Genomic DNA, 20,010 nt, shown 5'->3' on the forward strand with positions numbered 1-20,010 from the left:
TTTCCTTTTTAGTTGAAACTGTTAGAAAGTTGCGTGAAGACACAAATGTGATTGTGTTTAAGGTCCTATGCTTTGCTTTTGTAACAACCAAAAGATCCATTATCAAAACTCAAGTCTTCCCCTGCTGAGGCTGCTTCACCTTCAAGGACATGGAGGTGCTGGAGCGCGTCCAGAGGAGGGCAACGAAGCTGGTGAAGGGCCTGGAGCACAAGTCTTATGAGGAGCGGCTGAGGGAACTGGGGTTGTTTAGCCTGGAGAAGAGGAGGCTGAGGGGAGACCTCATCGCGCTCTACAACTACCTGAAGGGAGGTTGTAGCGAGGTGGGTGTTGGTCTCTTCTCCCAAGTAACTAGTGATAGGACAAGAGGAAATGGCCTCAAGTTGCGCCAAGGGAGGTTTAGATTGAACATTAGGAAAAATTTCTTTACTGAAAGAGTGGTCAGGCCTTGGAACAGGCTGCCCAGGGAAGTGGTGGAGTCACCATCCCTGGAAGTATTTAAAAGACGTGTAGATGAGGCCCTTAGGGACATGGTGTAGTGGGCATGGTGGTGTTGGGTTGACGGTTGGACACGATGATCTTAGAGGTCTTTTCCAACCTGTATGATTCTATGATTCTATGATTCTATGACCAGTATAAGATAATGAAGGTAGTCTTAGTAGAACATAGGACAAGTCTCTTTGTGGAAAGCTATTTATTTATTTTTATAACATCAAAATGCCTGCCTTCTGTCTGTCTTCCAGAAGCAATACAGAAAGGTTGGCTGGGATGTGATGCTCTAACATTCCCTGGAAAAAATATGGCTCCTTTAGTTTTCTTGGTCAGTGTCCAGGTTTGTGTCAGTACTGGAAGGTCAGGAAGCACTCCTAGAAATTCCTTTTTCCTACAGTAAAGGATATAGCTCATCTAGTATATTTGGTATTTGCCCATTTCGTCTCTATCTAGATGGTACACAGCCAGCTTACGTTTTATGGTTCTTGTGTTCTCTATGCACACCTAGGCCAACAGCAGGGAGATGCTGATGTTTTTTGTGCAGGTACTAAAAAAAATGCAAATGAAGGAATTCTTGTAACATTAACTCAGTAATTTGCCAAAATACATTCTAAAATATCTTAAGGAGTTTAAACCATCTCTAACTCTGAATAAAGTATCTGAGAGCATAGGTCGCAGCAAAGGATTGTGCACACATTTCTTTTCTTACAGTAGATAATGGAAGAAATACAGATTATTTACCCACCACCACAAGTTAGCAAAAATCACTCAGAGTACACAAGAGACTGGAGTAAAGATTGCCAATTCTAGAAGCATTGCACACACAATTTTATGGAGGTTTTTATTTTAAACTGCTGTAAAGCATATGAGGATTAGTTCAGTAATTCAGTAAGTGTTGAGGAGATGAATCGTTTGAGATGCAGAGATTGCTACGCAGTGGGAAGTCCCTTAATTGATCAGAATGTGATATTATGTGGTTTTCCAGTATGAAATGACAGCTTATATTACGGAAAGCATTTTCTAATACTTGTTGTTCTAAGGACAATATTTTTAGGAAACTTAAACCTTTCTAGCTTTGATTCCTTTCTCACCTAGCTGAAAACATGGTCCTGATGAGCAAGGAAGAGCTTATGTTCCTTTGTCAGGGTGCTTTTTTAGTGGTTGGCATTATAGATAGTAAAATTATTTTTGGTATTATTGCTGATCTCTAGGGTGAACTATTCCTTACCACAGAAACTGACCGACTCCCATCTCACAGGTCCTTTAGCAGAAACCATTCAATTGTAGTCTGAAGATAAAAGTACAGTGAGTCTCTCTTCAGATAAAAATCCCACTTTGCAAAAATGCTACAGGTTCTAGGGACTATGCAACTTACAGTATAAATAATTGATGGTTTTCTTACTAAAAAAAGAAATACTTTTTTCCTCTTCAGAAAAGTTTCTCAGAATTGTGGAATTCTGCTAAAAACTTGTGAGGGGTTTTAAAGGTTTAGGTATTTGCCTTGAAATACAGCAGGATAATGGAGAAATTTTCTAGCTAATACTGGTCACAAGAAGGTTATTTTTCCATAGCAATTTTATGCATTATCAGCTTTTTAATTGGTCTGGAATTTCTGCTATCCTTTTAATGCCTTTTACATTTCATTGGGCTCTGGAAGACTGGTCAAGTACCCAAAGGAATGAATGAGTGGCATAGGTTATATTCATGGATTCAAGGATACATTTTCTTTAAGATAGATGTGTGCAGTGATGGAATGAAATTACAAAAAGATGTTTTTGGACACTTCAGTCACCTGAATTGGAGCAAGTTGTAAATTCTGATTAGCTAAGATGGAATGATCTTAGAGCTACATGTGGCTCACTTGTAACAGCCTACTTCTAACCTAGGATGTAATTTTTATTTCTTCCTCTTACTTTCTATTTACCTGATCCTCATTTTCTGTGACTGGGTTCTTGAGATACTACAAGATATTATTGGGGATAAAATTTTTTCTACCTCCATCCTCTCCCTGCCACCCCCAGCTTGTGGTTTTATGGCCTGAAGTTTTATGGTGTATCTTAAATAGCACTTTAGCTGCTTTCTCTTCATTATTCTTCCATAAATACGAGTGGTTGGAATCATAAATTCAGTATGAGAAGTATGGCTGATGTAGACTCCTTTTCAAAATTTATAGTTGAGCTTTTTATGAACTTTGCAGAAAGATTGCATGTGATATAAAACAACAGAAGATTGGGGGGGTTGGGGGTTTTTTTAGGATAGGTTTGCTAAAATTGCTCAAATCCTAGATCATGTTTAGTTAGAATTCTGGGAAACAAGTAATAAAATAATCATTTCAGTGTTCTGGAGTTTTGCCGTAGAATATCATACTTTCAAAAACGGATGACTAGGCTATTAAGATTTGAACGTTCTGATCAAGTTTTGGAATGCAGCAGCAAAAGCATGTCTGTCTTTGTATTAGATTACAACCTTTACAAATGAAGTTTCATAGAATCATAGAACAGTTTGGGTTGGAAGGGACCTTTAAAGGTCATCTAGTCCAACCCCCCTGCCATGGGCAGGGACATCTTCAACTAGATCAGGTTGCTCAGAGCCCTGTCCAACCTGACCTTGAGTGTTTCCAGGGATGGGGCATATACTACCCCTCTGGGCAACCTGTTCCAGTTCCACGCTCATCGTAAAAAATTTCTTCCTTATATCTAGTCTAAATCTACCCTCTTTTAGTTTAAAACCATTCCCCCTTGTCGTGTCGCAACAGGCCCTGCTAAAAAGTTTGCCACCATCATTCTTATATGCCCCCTTTAAGTACTGAAAGGCCGCAATAAGGTCTCCCCAGAGCCTTCTCTTCTCCAGGCTGAACAACCCCAACTCTCTCAGCCTTTATTCATAGGAGAGGTATTCCATCCCCCTAATCATTTTTGTGGCCTCCTCCGGACCCGCTCCAACAGATCCATATCTGTCTTGTGCTGAGGGCTCCAGAGCTGGACACAGCACTGCAGGTGGGGTCCCACCAGAGCAGAGTAGAGGGGCAGAATCACCTCTCGACCAGCTGGCCACGCTGCTTTTGATGCAGCCCAGGATACGGTTGGCCGCCTGGGCTGTGAGCGCACATTGTCGGCTCGTGTCCAGCTTTTAGAAGTAGAAGTTGCTACCAAATCTTCAATTTAGATTCCAAAACAAGTACAGATTCAACACAATGATTTTTGTATACTATATTTAGTTTTTTATTTTCTTTCGTTATGAGAAATACCACCTTACTCCATGACTGGTCTCATTGCCTTGAGTAGAGCTAATAATAGTTACAAATACTAGATTAATAATATATACTTTTGAGAAATATTTCAGTTGTCTTTATGAAAAAAATCATTGAGGATTATGATAATGAATTTCTATCAGTTGTAAAAAATTACTTCAGAAAACCCTCAAGGAAGTTGGCATGCCTAAAAAGAAGGGCAAAGCTGACTATGAGAAGCAGAAGGCATCTTTCAGAAATCTGAATTGCCTCCAAATGAGGAAAAGATAAAAGATCACAACTCTAGCAGTTTAAATGTGCATTGCAATCCCTCTTTTGACTTCCCGTATAAGTTTGCACATGTACCATGCTCATAATATATTGTACAGTGAGGCCATTGTTTTGCTGGATTTTCCAGAGATCAGAATAAATTCATATAGGAGGACTTTCACTTCCATGTGAATAGTCCCTGCTCTGATTTGTGCTGTTGGAGTACAGCAGCAGAACTCTTAAAAGCTGGCTCACAACTTCAGCAGTGCTGGCCAAGGGGCTCCACAACTTCTAAATCTTTGTACCTTGAATTTAAAACAAAACACACAAAAACCCCAACAAAAACAAACCACCCCTTTCCACCCCCCAAAAAAAACCCCAAAACCTCAAAATATCATGTTTGTCAAGAGAAGAATAGAACTTCAGGTAGCTGTTGTTCTCCTGTAAAGGAAATAACTGCAGCAATGAGTAAAACACAGTAGAAAATAATCCATACTTCAGGGCTTTCTAGTTGACTTTGGGTTTTTTTTGGCTTTGGACCCAATTCAGACCCAAATCAGTCTGATCTTATACTAGCTGTTCATTTTGGAACTTAAGCAATTCCGCTCTTAGTAGAAAGGTGATCTATACAGATATCCTTTTCATGGCAGAAATATCAGTTTTGACACAAAGAATGCTATTTTCTACATTCCATTAAAAATCTTTGTTGTTACAAAAATGATAGCTTTTTTGAGCAAACTCATGCTGCAGTGAGCACTCATATTGTCAGTGTTGCTATACTATTTTCACTCCTTTTTCTATTTAGAGAGTCAGGTTACCATAGTGGGTTAGCCTCAGTAATTCACACTAAGAAATATATTCTAAATTTTAACTACATATGGAAATTAAAGTTGTTGTTACTCCTTGCCTGTCAATTATGTAAGAGCATAAGAATTACTGTACTGGATTAGACCAACATTTCTCAGATGGCTTGGAAGGGAGGATCAAAGGTTGTTTAGTAAAATTGTTCAGAGGAGATGCAAGAACTGCATAAATATAGGATTATTGATACAGGTTGCTACCTATATTACCTCCGTAAAGACTTTGTGTGCTCTTGTCCTCAGCTTTGTTGGCTGTATAGTTATGATATTCTCAAAACATTCTCCCACCAAACTGAATACATGCTGCTGAAATGCACATGCAAATATTCGTTTGCAGAAGATGTAAATATATATGCCCATGGAATTTCCTCACAGAAAATATTTAATGATGTGCAAATGGAAAATCCTGATTTAAACCAAATACTTTTTTTGTACTCTGATCTGGAAGTAATTCTGTTGTGTATCTGTTGTGAAAAGAGTTATTTATCTAAATGTGGTTGAAGAATAGGCCATTTTACTCAGTGGCTGGCTTGATTTCACTTTCAGTACATGGTATCTGAAGGCAGCAACGATCATGAAGAATGGAAATTAATTTTTTTGAAACTATGCTGAGTAACATGTCAGCTGATTAACAATGCGTGTCTGGTACAAGACTTGTAGCTGGCTTAAAAGCTCCAAGAATAGTTTCATTGAAAATACTCTGAGTATTCCCTTTTTTTAGGTGGTTTAAAAGGTTTAAGTCAGTTTGAGGTGTATACTTCTGTTCATTAGTAATCCTTCTGAAAAGATTGAATTTTTAAAAATGGTGCTCCTTTAGGGACTTTGTACGAATACCGGTTCACACAAGACCTATTCCTGAAAAAAAATGAAGTTTTTGGTCAAGTTTTTGCCCTTTAATAGAGGTTCATTGGAAGGTACTGTGTAATACCAATTCCTTTTCAGTGAGATTGCACCAATGAGCATTTTGTTTTGACATAATATATTCACACTGTAAATGGTGCTGCTGGCTTCCCCCATTTGCCAGGCTGTTCGCATCCCACCACCTTAGATGCTTGTGTTTTGTAATTCCCTTGGGGCCTGTGTTTTCCCCAGGAATGTTTTCATTTGTCTGTGATAATGGAAATGGCACCTAGCAAGGAAGCCTCCTGGGCTGATGATATTCCTCAAAAGCTCAGAAGTTTTTCTGGAATATAAATTCCATAAGCATTCTTAGTTCACATTTGGCTTCTTTGTGGACAGGTAATAGTTCATATCAGACATATATAAATACATATTAAAAGTTCTTTGCAAAAATTAAATAACTTTCCTGCATCGAATAACACCCCTACCCACCCCACCCCACATTGTAGATATATAATGTAGATAAATATATAGTATAAATAATACTTCATATATTTAACTGTGACATTTTTCTCCCTACTTTTGTATGTGGTCAAAATCTGTAAAAATTATATGGTTTCTTCTGCATCTACTTAGGCTTTCAAAATCATCAGGTGTCTGTATATCACCTTTAGACAGATGTTTTCTTCCTCACCTATTTTTTCTGTGTTTCTCTCTACTTACCCCTCTGTTTCTTCTTCATCTTTCAAAATTGTCCATAGCTACTTTGTAGTTACATGTTTGCATTTAAAAAGTTCTTAGTTTGTGAAGTGAGACAGATAAATCTGTAAATATTTTGCATTAATAACACATTCTAAATATGTTGACTTTTAAGAGAAGTATTTTTTATTTACAAAAATACTTAAAAAATATAAAATACTACAAAGATAAAACTAAAATTGTTTTCCAAAGCCAATTTAGTTTTTTATTAAATATACATTTAATCCTTTCTAAATAAAATTAATTTCTGCTAGTTAAAAAACAGTAAATCTGGGTGTTCTTCAGAAGTATAAACCTGTACTTTGAATACTGTATACCTATGCTAAACTTGAAAAATATGTGGTAGGGAGCCTTGTAGAGTACTTCTGCTAAATACTGATACTCGGTGTGTTTTCACTGTACAGGATAGCACTACATCTCACATATCAATGTTCTTACCATAATTCAAAATTTCTGATCTCCTAGGCCCTTTTTAAACAAGCTCAGTCCTTCTGTAGTTCCTGTTGATGTATGTGCAAGTATCAAAAGTTTTAGCTTTCACATGTTGCCTGGTTTGCAAGCCAAAAGTGGAATGATTTTGTGTGGTGGTTTTTGCCTGTAATTTTCGTAGGATTGCTGATGTTAATGTAGCTGTCAATCTTGGAAATTTAGCCAGGCAAATAACATTCCTGATCCAAGGTGCTTATGAATAACTCTTTGGGATTTGGTTAATGGAGAGTTTGGAAAACTTTGCTTTACTGCAGTGCATAGGTTTTAGAAACTGGTTTGTTCTTGTGAGATTTGAGGGAGGAAGGGGGACAATACTAAAAAAAAAAAACAAAAACTGAAGTTACTCTAGAAACCACGTAAAAGTGGGTAATGGTAAACTTGCCTACAGAGCACTGATGAGCATATAGCATTGCTTCACAGTGTTAATTGTCCATCTTGTTAAATCATACTAAATTTATTGTTAGCATAAATGGCCAGAGTAATCTAGTTTCTTTTTTTAAGAGATTTGAATTTTTTTTTTCATATTTGCAGTCTGGTTTTGAGTAAAGTAGGTATGTAATCTCAGAAATATCTGGTGCTGCAGGTTCTGACAGCTGCGTTCGCTAGATTGAGGGGCGGGGGAGAAGGCAAAGAATGTCTAAATGTGCTTAGACATTGAGTATCTTATATGCCTTCCAATGTGTCAATTACTTGTATTTGGAATATTGAGAACATAAGGTTATTAAAAGTCCCTATGTCAGTAACTGATTCGTATTGTACAAGTAATGGATCTCCTCTGTAGGGAAAAAATTAGTTTAGTGCCTAAAAAAAATTTTTTGGGGGGATCTTTCTGCATCCTACCCTAAAGTGTATGTCATGAAGAGCTGTGAATTTAGCTTCAGTACTTGATTGATTCCTTCTCGCTGAAAACTGAGTTGGATGCTCAGAATTAATTTATGCTGGAATCTCACTGCTTCCCAAGTAAAATTATTCAGAAGTGGAGATTTCATTACTTTGCTGTTTTCTTCACAGACTGCTGCTGATTAACCAGAGCTTTAAGATTTTCTTTCTGTGTCTGATGAAGCTATTTTTGTTTCTTCAAAGTAAAACCTGCTGAGATGGAGTGGCAAAGGCACTGATGATATAAATGGCACACTGTGTCAGCTCTTACCTCAATCAGCTTTAAATAAACATTTGTTTCACATGGTGAAACAATTAATGTAAACACAAAGTATCAAATTCAGCTCTGGAATGAGCCAGTGCCTGTCTACTGACTCCAGCTGGTTTATACCAGTGTTGAATATGAACACGATTATGTCTCTCATAACTGGTGAGGTTTTCAAATGAACCTCCCTTCGGACAGACATTGGTAAAAGATGATCTAACAATAGGAGAAGGGATAAAAGAACAGTATTTGGAAAATTAATCAAGGGCTCAGAGTTGGGCAGGGACTATTGGAAACAGAAATAATTTTACTATGCTGAGAATTGTTTCTTAGGAAGAGTGATGAAACGAGGAGGATTCATCCAACATGCTGTTTTGGCTAATATGAAGGCTTAATAGAAGACATTTTTGAGAGAGGAATTCTGCAAAGGCAGCTCAATGTAAGAGGTGAAGAACTATGCTCTGTATTCTATATACTATAATATATTGAATTTCAATTCAATATATTGAATATATTGAGTATCAAACTTATTGAAAGTTTCCACAAGTTTAAAGGGTTTTTTTTAGGAGAATGTGTAACACTTGATCAAACACAGGCTAGTCTGACCATCTGTAATCAAATGGGCTTAGTATGCTTACTGTGCTCTTCTTGACTCCTTGGATCTTCAAAATTTAGCCATCTCTCATCTACATAGACAATTATTTAAAGGCTGGCTTCAGTTCCCTCTTTCAGCTGTGAACAATCTCAAAATTTCAAACAGGGAAGAAGTATCCAGAAATAGAACTATGAGTTAAGAGTGTTTTAAACACTGTGGTGCTAATGACTTCAGTAATAGATGTGTCAGTACTATTTAATGATTCTTACTTTACATAAATGAACATTACACTTTAATATGGAGATTCAACCCAAATAGCCCTTTTTCATGAGCAGAAAGATGTTGAACTTGAATGTTTTTCATGTCTATGCAATAGGCAAAGCTGGAGTTCTAAATTATTTTGGGGGCAGAGACCTTAAATTTGGTCACTGCTAAGTGGTAGTGTTTACTCTGTAAAAAACTCTAGCCACAACTGTGTCCACGAAGAACTTTTCCAGTCTCCCAGCTGATCTGTGTTTAGATGTCTGCCATGCCATTTTGGGAAAAGAGATATTTCTGTAAAAAACCACAAAATAAGATTCTTTTAAAAAAAAAAATCAAAGAATGCTTTTTTAAAAAAAAAAATGCAGTACTTTTACCATCCCACTGGCTGTCTAGTTAGGCACCTTGTTATTACTGCTGTGTTGGAAGTAAAAGCAATAGTTCCTTTTTTTTTGTAACAGATGACTGATTTATGTATACTAGATCAGAAAAATGTGCGCAAAGGGTGGGGAGTTGATTTTTTTTGTTTCCTTTGTCTCTGCCCTTGGGTTTTGATATATGTCATTAAGATATACCAAAAAAGGTTTTAGTTTTATAAATGAAAGGAAGCTTCCAGATTAGTTCAGTAAATTTGGATTCTGGACTAGTCAAAGAAGCATTTTCACAGGAAAGGCTTGCTACTTGTGTTGAAAGTAACATGAATGTTGTGAGCCATTGTTTGGAACACCTTCATTTTCCTCAGTCCATCCTATATGCAGTCTGCTCCAGGCAGATATGTTTGCTGATATGAATCTTAGAATAAATGGGATAAATTTGGCGTAATCTTTTAAAACGTAGGATTTAATGTTTTTTCTCCCTGTCTACTGCTAAACTGTTCAGTGTGTAGTCAAATAATTTTCACAGTAGTCCTTCCCAGCAATCACTTATTCACTACAGCTGAACAGTTTCATCTCACTTAACTCATGACGTATGACTAACCAACTACTTCACAGTGAAGGTTGAATTGTTTGCTTGATCTGTAGTTCCATATTAAAGGCAAATGCATTTCTAGAAAACATAAAATTTATCCATAACAAAGGAAGGTATCCTGAAGCCTCAATGCAAAGCCAAATAAAGATATTTAAAATTATAACAGGAAGACTCTAACTTGTTGACCATACCAGTACAGTGAAAATGTAATTGAAAGATCAGTTTGTCATACTATTTATAATAATAAGCTGTATTTTGAATCCTTCATCAAAATAGTACTGTTTCATTTTGCAAGGCTAGCCAAGGGAAGTGAAGTTGTGCATATTTAGTACAAATATCACTGAGTTTTTAAATTTTTTTAAATTGAAAATTGTTACATATTCTCTATATCCCAAGACATGGCTATATAAATGGAGATTGCAGGGCTTGAATCTCATTTTCTATAGAGGACTTTTACAAACAAGGCCCTGTAAATTCAAGGATGGTTCAGTCATGGAATTAGAGTAAGAATATATTTATAAATTATTAATATTGAATTATGTAGACCAGAAATACTGTCTTCATTGTTCTGCTTCATATGATGAACATATACATTAGCTTTCTCTATTATCTACAGTACGTGATATACCTTCATTGCTACACTTCTTTCTTATTCAGTGACATTTTTCCTTCTTTCATTCAGTTTTATCTCTAGTCATAAAAGGTAATCTATATTTAATGTGGCTGTATCCAGCCAGGGGATTAAAAATCTAAAAATATTTTTACTCCAGCATGTGCCTACAGGCTTGTATTTCATTGCATTCACTGTCAGAGCAGAGAAGGATGTGGTCAGGAGGAAATTGGCTAGTCTTTTGATCAGACAGAGTATTACCTGAATCATTTTAAGAGCTGATGGGGAAAGGTTTCTTCCCAGACCAAATTTGCTTTGCTGAACAAGGCAGCCTACATTAAAATGTTGTTAATAAATAATATCCTGTCTCTCAAACCCCTCTCTAATAGCTGTACGTATATCCTAAGGGAGAGTGCTTGGAAGTATTCCATATTAGTGTCTAAAAAGTTCTGTTAAGTGTACTGTGAGCTCCAGAAATTTACTTATAGAATAGAAATGAGTGAAGGATGTATAGACTATTTATCTCCCACTGAACTGTGTGTTGGGAAATTAATGATTACTAAGTGCCTATACTCAGCACTGATGAGGCCGAGTCTAGTGTACTGTGTCTAATTCTGGGCTGCCCTCTACAAGAGAGCGATTAAACTACTGGAGAGAGTCCAACAAACAGCCACGATGATGGGTAAGGGACTGGAGCATCTCTCCTGTGAGGAAAGGCAGAGAGAGCTGGGACTGTTTAGCCTAGAAGAGAGAAGGCTCCAGGGGGACCTCAACAATGTGCATAAATCTCTGAAGGGAGTGTGTAAAGAAGTCTGAACCAGGCTATTTTCCGTGGTGCCCAGTGGCAGGATAGGAGGCAGTGGGTGCAAGCTGAAGCACAGGAGGTTCTGTCTGAACATAAGGAAACACTGTCTTTTTTTTTTTTTTTTTTTTTCTCCTCTTACTGTGCGAGTGACTGAGCACTGGAACAAGTTGGCCAGAGGTGGAGTCTCCATCCATGGAGATGCCTCAAAAGCTGTCTGGACACAGTCCTGGGCAATCAGCTATAGATGACCCTGCTTGAGCAGGAGGGTTGGACAAGATGACCTCCAGAGGTCCCTTCCAACTTCAACTATTGACTAATTCTGTGAGCAAAAGGTTTCTCTCTGCACTCTCCATTAGGATTGTTGCAGGTAATGTTGCATGCTCAGTTAAGCTGATAGACTGTCAGCTTCAGTACATCAGGCATCCTCGTTTAATTATCTGGTAAGACTTCTGCATGTTGTCTGTACTAGTGGCAACATGTCTCACTGAGCTTTATGATGCACAGGGGACAAATTTGGGATCAGAACTGTACAAAAGTGCCTGATGCAGGAATGCTGTAATCCTGACTAAGTTCTTTTTGAATACTTACAGTGAAAGTTTTATTGTAAAAAAAATTTTAAAAAAAATTTACTTGAGGCCGAAATTCTACATCTCCTGCAACAAATGTGTACTCAGTGTTTAACAGACTCTGCCTTTTCTGCCTTTAGTGATTCCCAAGTTTTACTTTTCATACCATGTAGAAGATTTGTCAGTAGAATTCTGAAAATATTTACTATAATTGAGGCAGCTGTGAACAAATAGAAAACCATGTTTGACCTTGTGAACATGAGTTTAGAGATGTAAAATACCATTTTGATGCAGTTACATTTATGGTGTGGAAAAATGTCCGTTTCTATTTTGAAGTGCAGACTGATTGTATAAACAGGTATACTTGCAGTCTTAATCAGTTTTTGCCATCTTAATGGAAAAAGATGCAAATACTCTGCTTTTATCTTTCTATTTGAATGTCTGTAAGATTCCTTGTTATATTTTACTATGTACAATAGGTTTTAATGTTTATTCACTAAATGTATTAATGACTAAAATTGTAGAAGACAGACTTCAAATGAGGAATAAATATTTTTTAATCTTGCTGAAAATATGTGTCTGTATAGATTGCTGTTTTTTAGAAATTCATTGTAAGTAAAACACAAAGGGTACTGCTCTGAAGAACTGGATTGATTTAAACGATATAAACTTGAAACAACCCGCTAATTCTGTGCATTAACGTGCTTAGTGAAATAAATGGTTAACCTCTTGTTCTTCATAACGCCCCCCTAAAAATCCTTAGATACGTTTGCAAAATGTTACCTTTTTATTTATGCCATGGGCCCATGAAAATCAATCACACTATTCATGTAAGGTGCAATTTTCTGGATCGGTTTCCAGTTATTGGTCGATTAATGCAGTAACTCTACTGTACTGAAGTCACAGGCAATTGCTCCTGGGTGCTCTTGCATGCTTAGTGATAAAGCATAAATATGGTGGTAACCAAAGCTCATCTATTGCTAACATTGATGGCTGAGTGAAGAAAGATAACAGCTTGAAAGCAGGTGTCAGAGATATAAGGGCAGGAGATATAAGGAGCAGTGCTGTTGTAGCAGATCCTAAGTGAAAGACTAGCGGTTTTTCCAGATGGGCAGATGAATTTGATACATGTTGAGGCTGTTTCTGTTTGTTGCTGTGTGCCCCACCGTGCCAAGTATAGTGAAATACAATGAAAGCACAAAAGCTATCAAGAAAATTAACAGTTGCCTACAAAAGACACCTGTAAGAAAGCAAGCTGATTTTCTTATGTATGCAAAATCTGTCTGGATTTCACAAAGAACTGGTTCTTTCCCATTATTGTCTGCATTGTTCTGTGAAGGCTTACTCTAGAGTCCCAAGAAGGTTCAAGAAAGAATTCATTAAGTAACCTATATGCAAATACCATAAACTTGGTGAATAGTTGTTTGACTGAATAATAAGGATTTTTTAAATTTTTTTTTTCTTTCCCAGTCAGTACCTTAAATCACTAGTCTCTGCTGGTACAAGCATAAAAGATAGAGTGTAACAGAGTTCTCCCCACCTTTCACGCATGTTCCATGTAGCAGGAGGGAACCAACAACATATGTTAAGATAATCTCTCTGAAGTTGCATATTTAATTAACCTACCAAAGACAAAGATTCTCTCACCTACTTTCCCTGAAATTAATAAGAGATGCAGCCCCAGGTAATTAGTTCAAAAATGAGCTATATAAGTATTTTGCAGTGAATTTTTTCCAAGTGGTTTTTCTTTGAGTTCATTCAGCCTTTTATGATTTTATAGTTCATCAAAAAAAACCCTGTAATTGCATAGATTACTTGTCTTGAAATGTTACAGGTGTTTTTTACATGCTTCAGTTTTGCTCCTTTGTGGAGGAAAGGGACTTTTCCTGCTGTTCGTATATTGATAGCTGTAAATTATATGTGCATGCCTGGTTACTGGTGTAGCTAGAGTCCTAGGGAAACACAAGGTACTGATCTCTCTACTTGATATTTGGAAAGTGAAAAGAATGCCACTTTTGATGGACTATTGCTGTCCAAATTCTAATTGTATTGCTGTGCTTTATATTACTGCATGTTATCTCTTCTTACCTGGTTTTCATATGTCTTTTTACCACACAGTGCATTGTGATTAAGTTCAGCTTAGAAAACAGTATATTGTGATATGCTGTAGAATTATTAAAGAAGGTGAAGTATTTAACATCTATCCATAACAAAGTATTATGGAAGTCAAGCTGACTGCTGAAATATGCCTAAATTAGTCTATTCCTATTATGGTCTATTTATTTTAGCTATCCTTGCTCAAACCAGACACTTGGAAAAACAAACAAACAAACAAACGAAACCAAAAAACACCCAGCCAACACGACTTCACTGATCATACTTTGTTTCTGTTCCAAGTCACAGCTCAATGCCTGGCCTGAGCAAATGAGCCAGGTTGGGGGCAAATGTGCCAGGGCCCAAAGAACAGGAATCGTACGCACAGTCATTTCCAACTTTATGCAGCAAGCCACATTTGCAGAGAACACTGTTGGTTTTCTTTCCACTGGGTTCTTTTCAAATGGGTGAGAATCAGAACCTTGTTTTTCCTCTCACATAGTTTTATATATACTTACTGGGAAGTGAGTTATTACCAAATATAGCTTATAGGGCTGCAGCAGAATCTTTCCAGTCTGGCTGTCTGCCAAAAAAAAAAAGTTTCAGAAAATATAGGGCTATCATATTTGCCTGAGATTTACTAGGAAGTTGTATGTGTATATGCACTATGCAGCATACATGCAGTAAGCCTAATGTTTCCCCAAAAGGCTGTACTTACTATGTTGCTGATATATTTTTAAAATTATAATTGTAATTACTGTATTTCTGAACAAATGTATATGCTCATTGTAGTAAATCAAATACATTTCGGAATGTACATGCATAACAAACATATGTGGAATTTTTTGACATATGGTGACCTGTTTGGTGCTGCTGTGTGTGTATAGCTGATGTGACCTAAATACAAAATAAGTAGGGTACATATGTACATATGAATAACAGAGTGAGGAATCCCAGAGGAACTGAGAAAACCTCAGTAGTCAGAGACATGCAGGGATAAGCTACATAAAACCTCATGACTAAGAATCTGTACGTTACAATTCTTAGGATCTGAGGAGAAATGATTAATGAAAGAACTGTACAGGAGTTATGTGTCTTGGTGACTATGTATTATCTGTCCAGCAACAGCTAATGTCATTATTGGTATTCATGAACTATACCACCATCAACATTTTGTCTGTTATAATTTGCTGTGTTCACAGATGGGACTTCTAAACAGACGTTTCCAAGTATAATTCTAGTCATAATTCAGTTTTCATAGTACTTTGCATAAATGTCTATTTTTGATGATACACTGCTCTAACTCATTACAGCATTTTTGTCGGTTCTAAATTGGGCGAACTGACAAGAAAAGCCAATTGCTTTTCATATAGTATTATTGATTTCTGAGAGATTTTTCACAACCAAATTGCACAGACACATATCAGAGGGAAACACAATCCTGTGTACAATTTATGTACTTCATGGTGTTGAGCAAGGAAGGCTAAGTACAGAAAATAGTCCTTTATAGTTAACCTGTAAACCTATTGATTTGAAACACCTTAATTTTAAGAAAAACAACTGTCTGCTTGGCTAATCTACCTTAAGCATTGCGGTTATCCTTATAAAGAATAAGCTCATTAATATTTAAACTACACATTAGCTGCATCTCTTACAAGGAGATAATATTCCCCATAACTTCCATTAATTATAACCAAATTAACATGAACTGTGGATAACTGATTGGGAATAAATCTTTCGTGGTTCAAGCTAAATCTTAGTAAAAGTGATAACAATACTTTTAATATAAGTAACAATTATGATAGTTACTCCTTATTAACTGTACACTAAGAAAGAGCACTCCACTGATGTTGCTCAGCTCAGCAAATTGCAGAACACATCTGAAGTAAAAGTAAATTAGTACAATGCCAATGGGTGTAATACCCATTCACATGTGATTTTCTGTTCTTCAAATAGTCCTGAAAAGAGCCGGTTTAGAGAATTAACAGAAAGTTATTATGAAAAACAACTTCCTCTCATACTGTCAGAGAGCACAGATTACAGTAGATTTTGTTTTGCTGTTGTTTCACATGATGCTTAGACCCTGTTTGGGCAAAACTTCAGTGTCTTAGGTGAGACTTAGTATTCAAGTGTCCTCTGTTAGAAAAGTTAAACATGCAAAGCTTTCTTAGGTCGAATTTGTTCTGGCAAATACTTACTGGATCAATCTGATGTTGTGGTAGAGATGTCAAACCAAAGGTGTACAAACTGTCAGAGAATCACAGGATGGTTTAGATTGGAAGGGACTGCTGGAGGTCATCTTGTCCAACCCCCTGTTCAAGCAGGGTCACCTAGATCATATCCAGACGACTTCTGATTATCTCCATGAATGGAAATTTCACAACTTTTCTGGGCAACTTGTTCCAGTACTCGGTCACCTTCACAGTAGAAAAATGTTCCTGTTCTACTGTTTTACCACCTTTGTGCTGAAAAAAATGTAATTTGATCTGGCTGAAACTTTTCGTGTTCCAAGCTGGGTCTGTTGCCCCTTGTCCTCCAAGAAGAATCTGGCTCTATTTTCTCTGAACCTCGTCACTCAGTAGTTGAAGTCTCCCCTGAGCCTTTTCTTAAAACTGAACAAACCCTGTACTCTCAGCTTCTCCTTGTATGTCATGCGCTTCAGCCCCCTGATCGTCCTGGTGGTCCTCCCTTCCTCCAGTCTGTCATGTCTTTCAATACAGAGTTGCCAAAAATAGGGGACACTGCTCCAGCAATAGTCTCGGAAGTCGTGAACAGAGGGAAGTAATCACTTTCCTCAACCTGTTGGCTGTGCTTTTGCATAGCATGCAATTGTCATTCTTCACTGCAAGAACACAGTGCTGACTCATATTCAGCTTCTTGTCTTCTGAGATCTTTACTGCAAAGCTGCTTTCAGTCCAATCATTCCACAGTCTGTACTGTTGTATTTGCATTTGTTGAACTTCATGAGGTTCTTGAAAGCCCATTTCTTCAGGCTGTTGAGGTCTTTCTGAACAGTTGCTGTAACCTCCAGCCTATCAGCTATTCCCCCTGATTTTATGTTGTCCGAATTGCATTCTGTCCTATTATCTAGGTAACTAAAAAAGACTTTGAACAGTATTGGCCCTGGTATTTGCCTCTGAAGGACAGCACTAGTAACTGGCCACTAGTTGGACTTTATACTGCTGATCACAACCTTTTAAGCCCAATGGTCCAGCCAATTTTCTGCTCTCCTCCTAGTCTACTTTACCAGTCCATATCTCACCATTTTGGCTGTCAGGATACAATGGGAGACTGTGTCAAAGGCAATGAGTGCAAACTGAAACACATGACGTTCTGTCTGAACATAAGGAAACACTTTTTTTACTGTGCGGGTGACTGAGCACACCAGAACAGGTTGGCCAGATAACTCAAAAGATGTCTGGACACGGTCTGCTCTAGATGACCCTGCTTGAGCAGGAGGGTTGGACAAGATGACCTTCAGAGGTTTGTTCCAACCTCAACCACTTTGTGATTCTGTGAAGTAAATATCCAGAGGAACTAAAAGTGTGGTACACTTCCTAAATTGAGACAAAGCTCAAGTCTGATGTAATACATGAAAGAAAACTGTCAGTGCTAGTCAGTATGTGTGTTTGTGGGTTAGGAAATACGGCATCCAAAACCACCAATGATCCCTACCTGTCATAATGTTCTGTGGGATCATTAACTGCTTATTTTAGAGTACGCCAGTTTTAAAACTGATGCAACCTAATTTGGGGTAGCGATTGGATGACCCTGGAATTTGGACAGTAGTCTTCTTATCCCATATTGCTTTCACTTATGATTTTGTTTTATGTTACTATCCACTTTTATATTGTAAATGAGCCTAAATTTGAGCATACATGCAATAGCTGTGATCTCACAGAACTGCAGTATTTACATTTACTTAATACCTGTTGATTTGTTTCTAATATCAAGGTTAAAATATGCAGTTGCATAGAGACCTATGTTAATTATAAGCTTATGATATCTAGCTGTACTTTCTAGAGAAAGCTTGCCTTATGGATAGGTTGTCAACTGAACCTTTTCTCAATACAATCCAAATTTTATAAGCTGCCACGTAGAAACCAGTTTTTCTGCAATGACCTGACTGGGCAATCTGAAGAAGCATTCTGTGCCTTATTTATTTGTTTTTCATACGAAAACATAATTCCTGCAGGGAATTCTATTTCAGCCACGGAAGGAAGGCCTGTTAACAGCTCTTCCTTCTGCCTGAATGTTCCCCTATGAATTGCTGATGGTTAAGAAAGCTCATGGTGACAGAACAGGAGACAGCAGCTTTGTGCTTAGATGACAATAGCCTGTGTCTGTGCTCAGTGCAGCTGGCACCATTAACTACCTATCCATAGACTGAAGTAAAAACAATTATCACTGCATGCATTAGAATGATGAAATTCACTCTGTTTCTATAGTAACCGGAGTGACAATTTGTATTATGACCTTAAGAAAGTAGAATGTGACCATTTATTTTTTTATTTTTTTCAGTTTTACAAGGAGCAGCAATTCACAGAGAAAATAATGTTTAAGATGATGCACATAATTGACAAAAATAAAGGTAAGATGTGCTTTACCGGTAACAAAAAGATGCACAGCATACATTCAAGTTGGAATGTTGATTTTGATTTTTAAGTATTCTGTTATGTAGAGACATACCCAATTTAGTGCTGTTTGAAGTAGATTCTTCTTTTTCTGTTTATTGCAAATAATCCTTAAGTGGAAGCTTTACAAAAAAATCAAGAGTAAGAGAGAAAATAAAGTGATGGCTTTAGCAAGACAAAATTTTTAAATTGTTTTGTCATCTGGTCTGACTTAAGGTATCATATGAAAAAAGTTTTATATTCTGAGCTTTTGTCTTCAGAAGGACGTTGAGGTATCAAAACTCTGTAAGAGATTACTTCGTGGATATGTTTATTATACTGCAGCATTTTTAAGCCTATCCAAGCTAGCATTAATCTAGGTAGTTTGTTTATTAGTAGCAGGAAAACTGTGGCAAAATGTTGAACAATCCTAGCTACGATTGGGAGGATGTGTCTTTATTGATACTTATGAAGTAGAATATTATACTATAGACCTATGAAGAGAGTAGAGTTCCTGAATTCTTTAGACTGATTTCAGCATTCTGTCTGAATATTGCTTTGTTTAAAAATCATCTCCCTTTACAAAAGATATAGCATGTTTAACTGTGCAGTCATTTAGTAACAGGCGTAATTCTTGAAGCATTTAATAATTTACAACCTTCCCTCTCCCTACATACTTGTCTCGCCCAAAACCTCTTTCCTCATTATGTGCTAAATATATAGAGTGCTTCTATGAGCAACACTGGAGCTAGGATCGTCTCTGCTATGAGTAAAGGATTATGGAATATCTCTTCAAGTTACCTAAAGCTTCAGGAGCAGGAAAGTAATCCATGCCTGTTGCTCTTTCCTTGCATGTAGCAGAGATAATTAGCAGACAGAAGAACTTAATTCTAACTCTGTGCTAAAATATCCTGTTCAGTCACTTGGTATTCTTTCTTTAGATGTAGTAGTTAATTATTATCTTGAATTTATAGGTTGTTTTGTTTGTTTGTTTTTTTATTAAGGTTAATGATTATCTTGATTGTAATTCTAGGGGTGTCTATAACCATGTGTTTTAGAGAAGTTTTTAACCTCCAGCTAATTTTGAAAATTCATTTCACTGCAGTAGAGCATAAAATAAGACATCATACTATATCTTAACATCCCTTCCTAAGCCCAGGCTTAGATTGCTGATTTAACTGCATTTTTTTAAGTGTATGGCCGTTTTAAATTTTTTTGTATTATACATCCCAAACTTAGAAATAGGTCTTTTCTGTACCTGCAGTTATATAAAATAAACACAGACATTCTTCTTTAAAAACTGGAAATAATTTAATTTTAGATTATAAGCAAGCATTTTGTTCAAAGTCTGAAATATTCAAGTAATATTATCTCAATTTCTAAGAGTATTCAACTGAGCTTATCAGAAAAGTTAAAT

The sequence above is a fragment of the Calonectris borealis genome, chromosome 12 (assembly GCF_964195595.1).
Source record: "Calonectris borealis chromosome 12, bCalBor7.hap1.2, whole genome shotgun sequence".
NCBI lineage: Eukaryota > Metazoa > Chordata > Aves > Procellariiformes > Procellariidae > Calonectris > Calonectris borealis.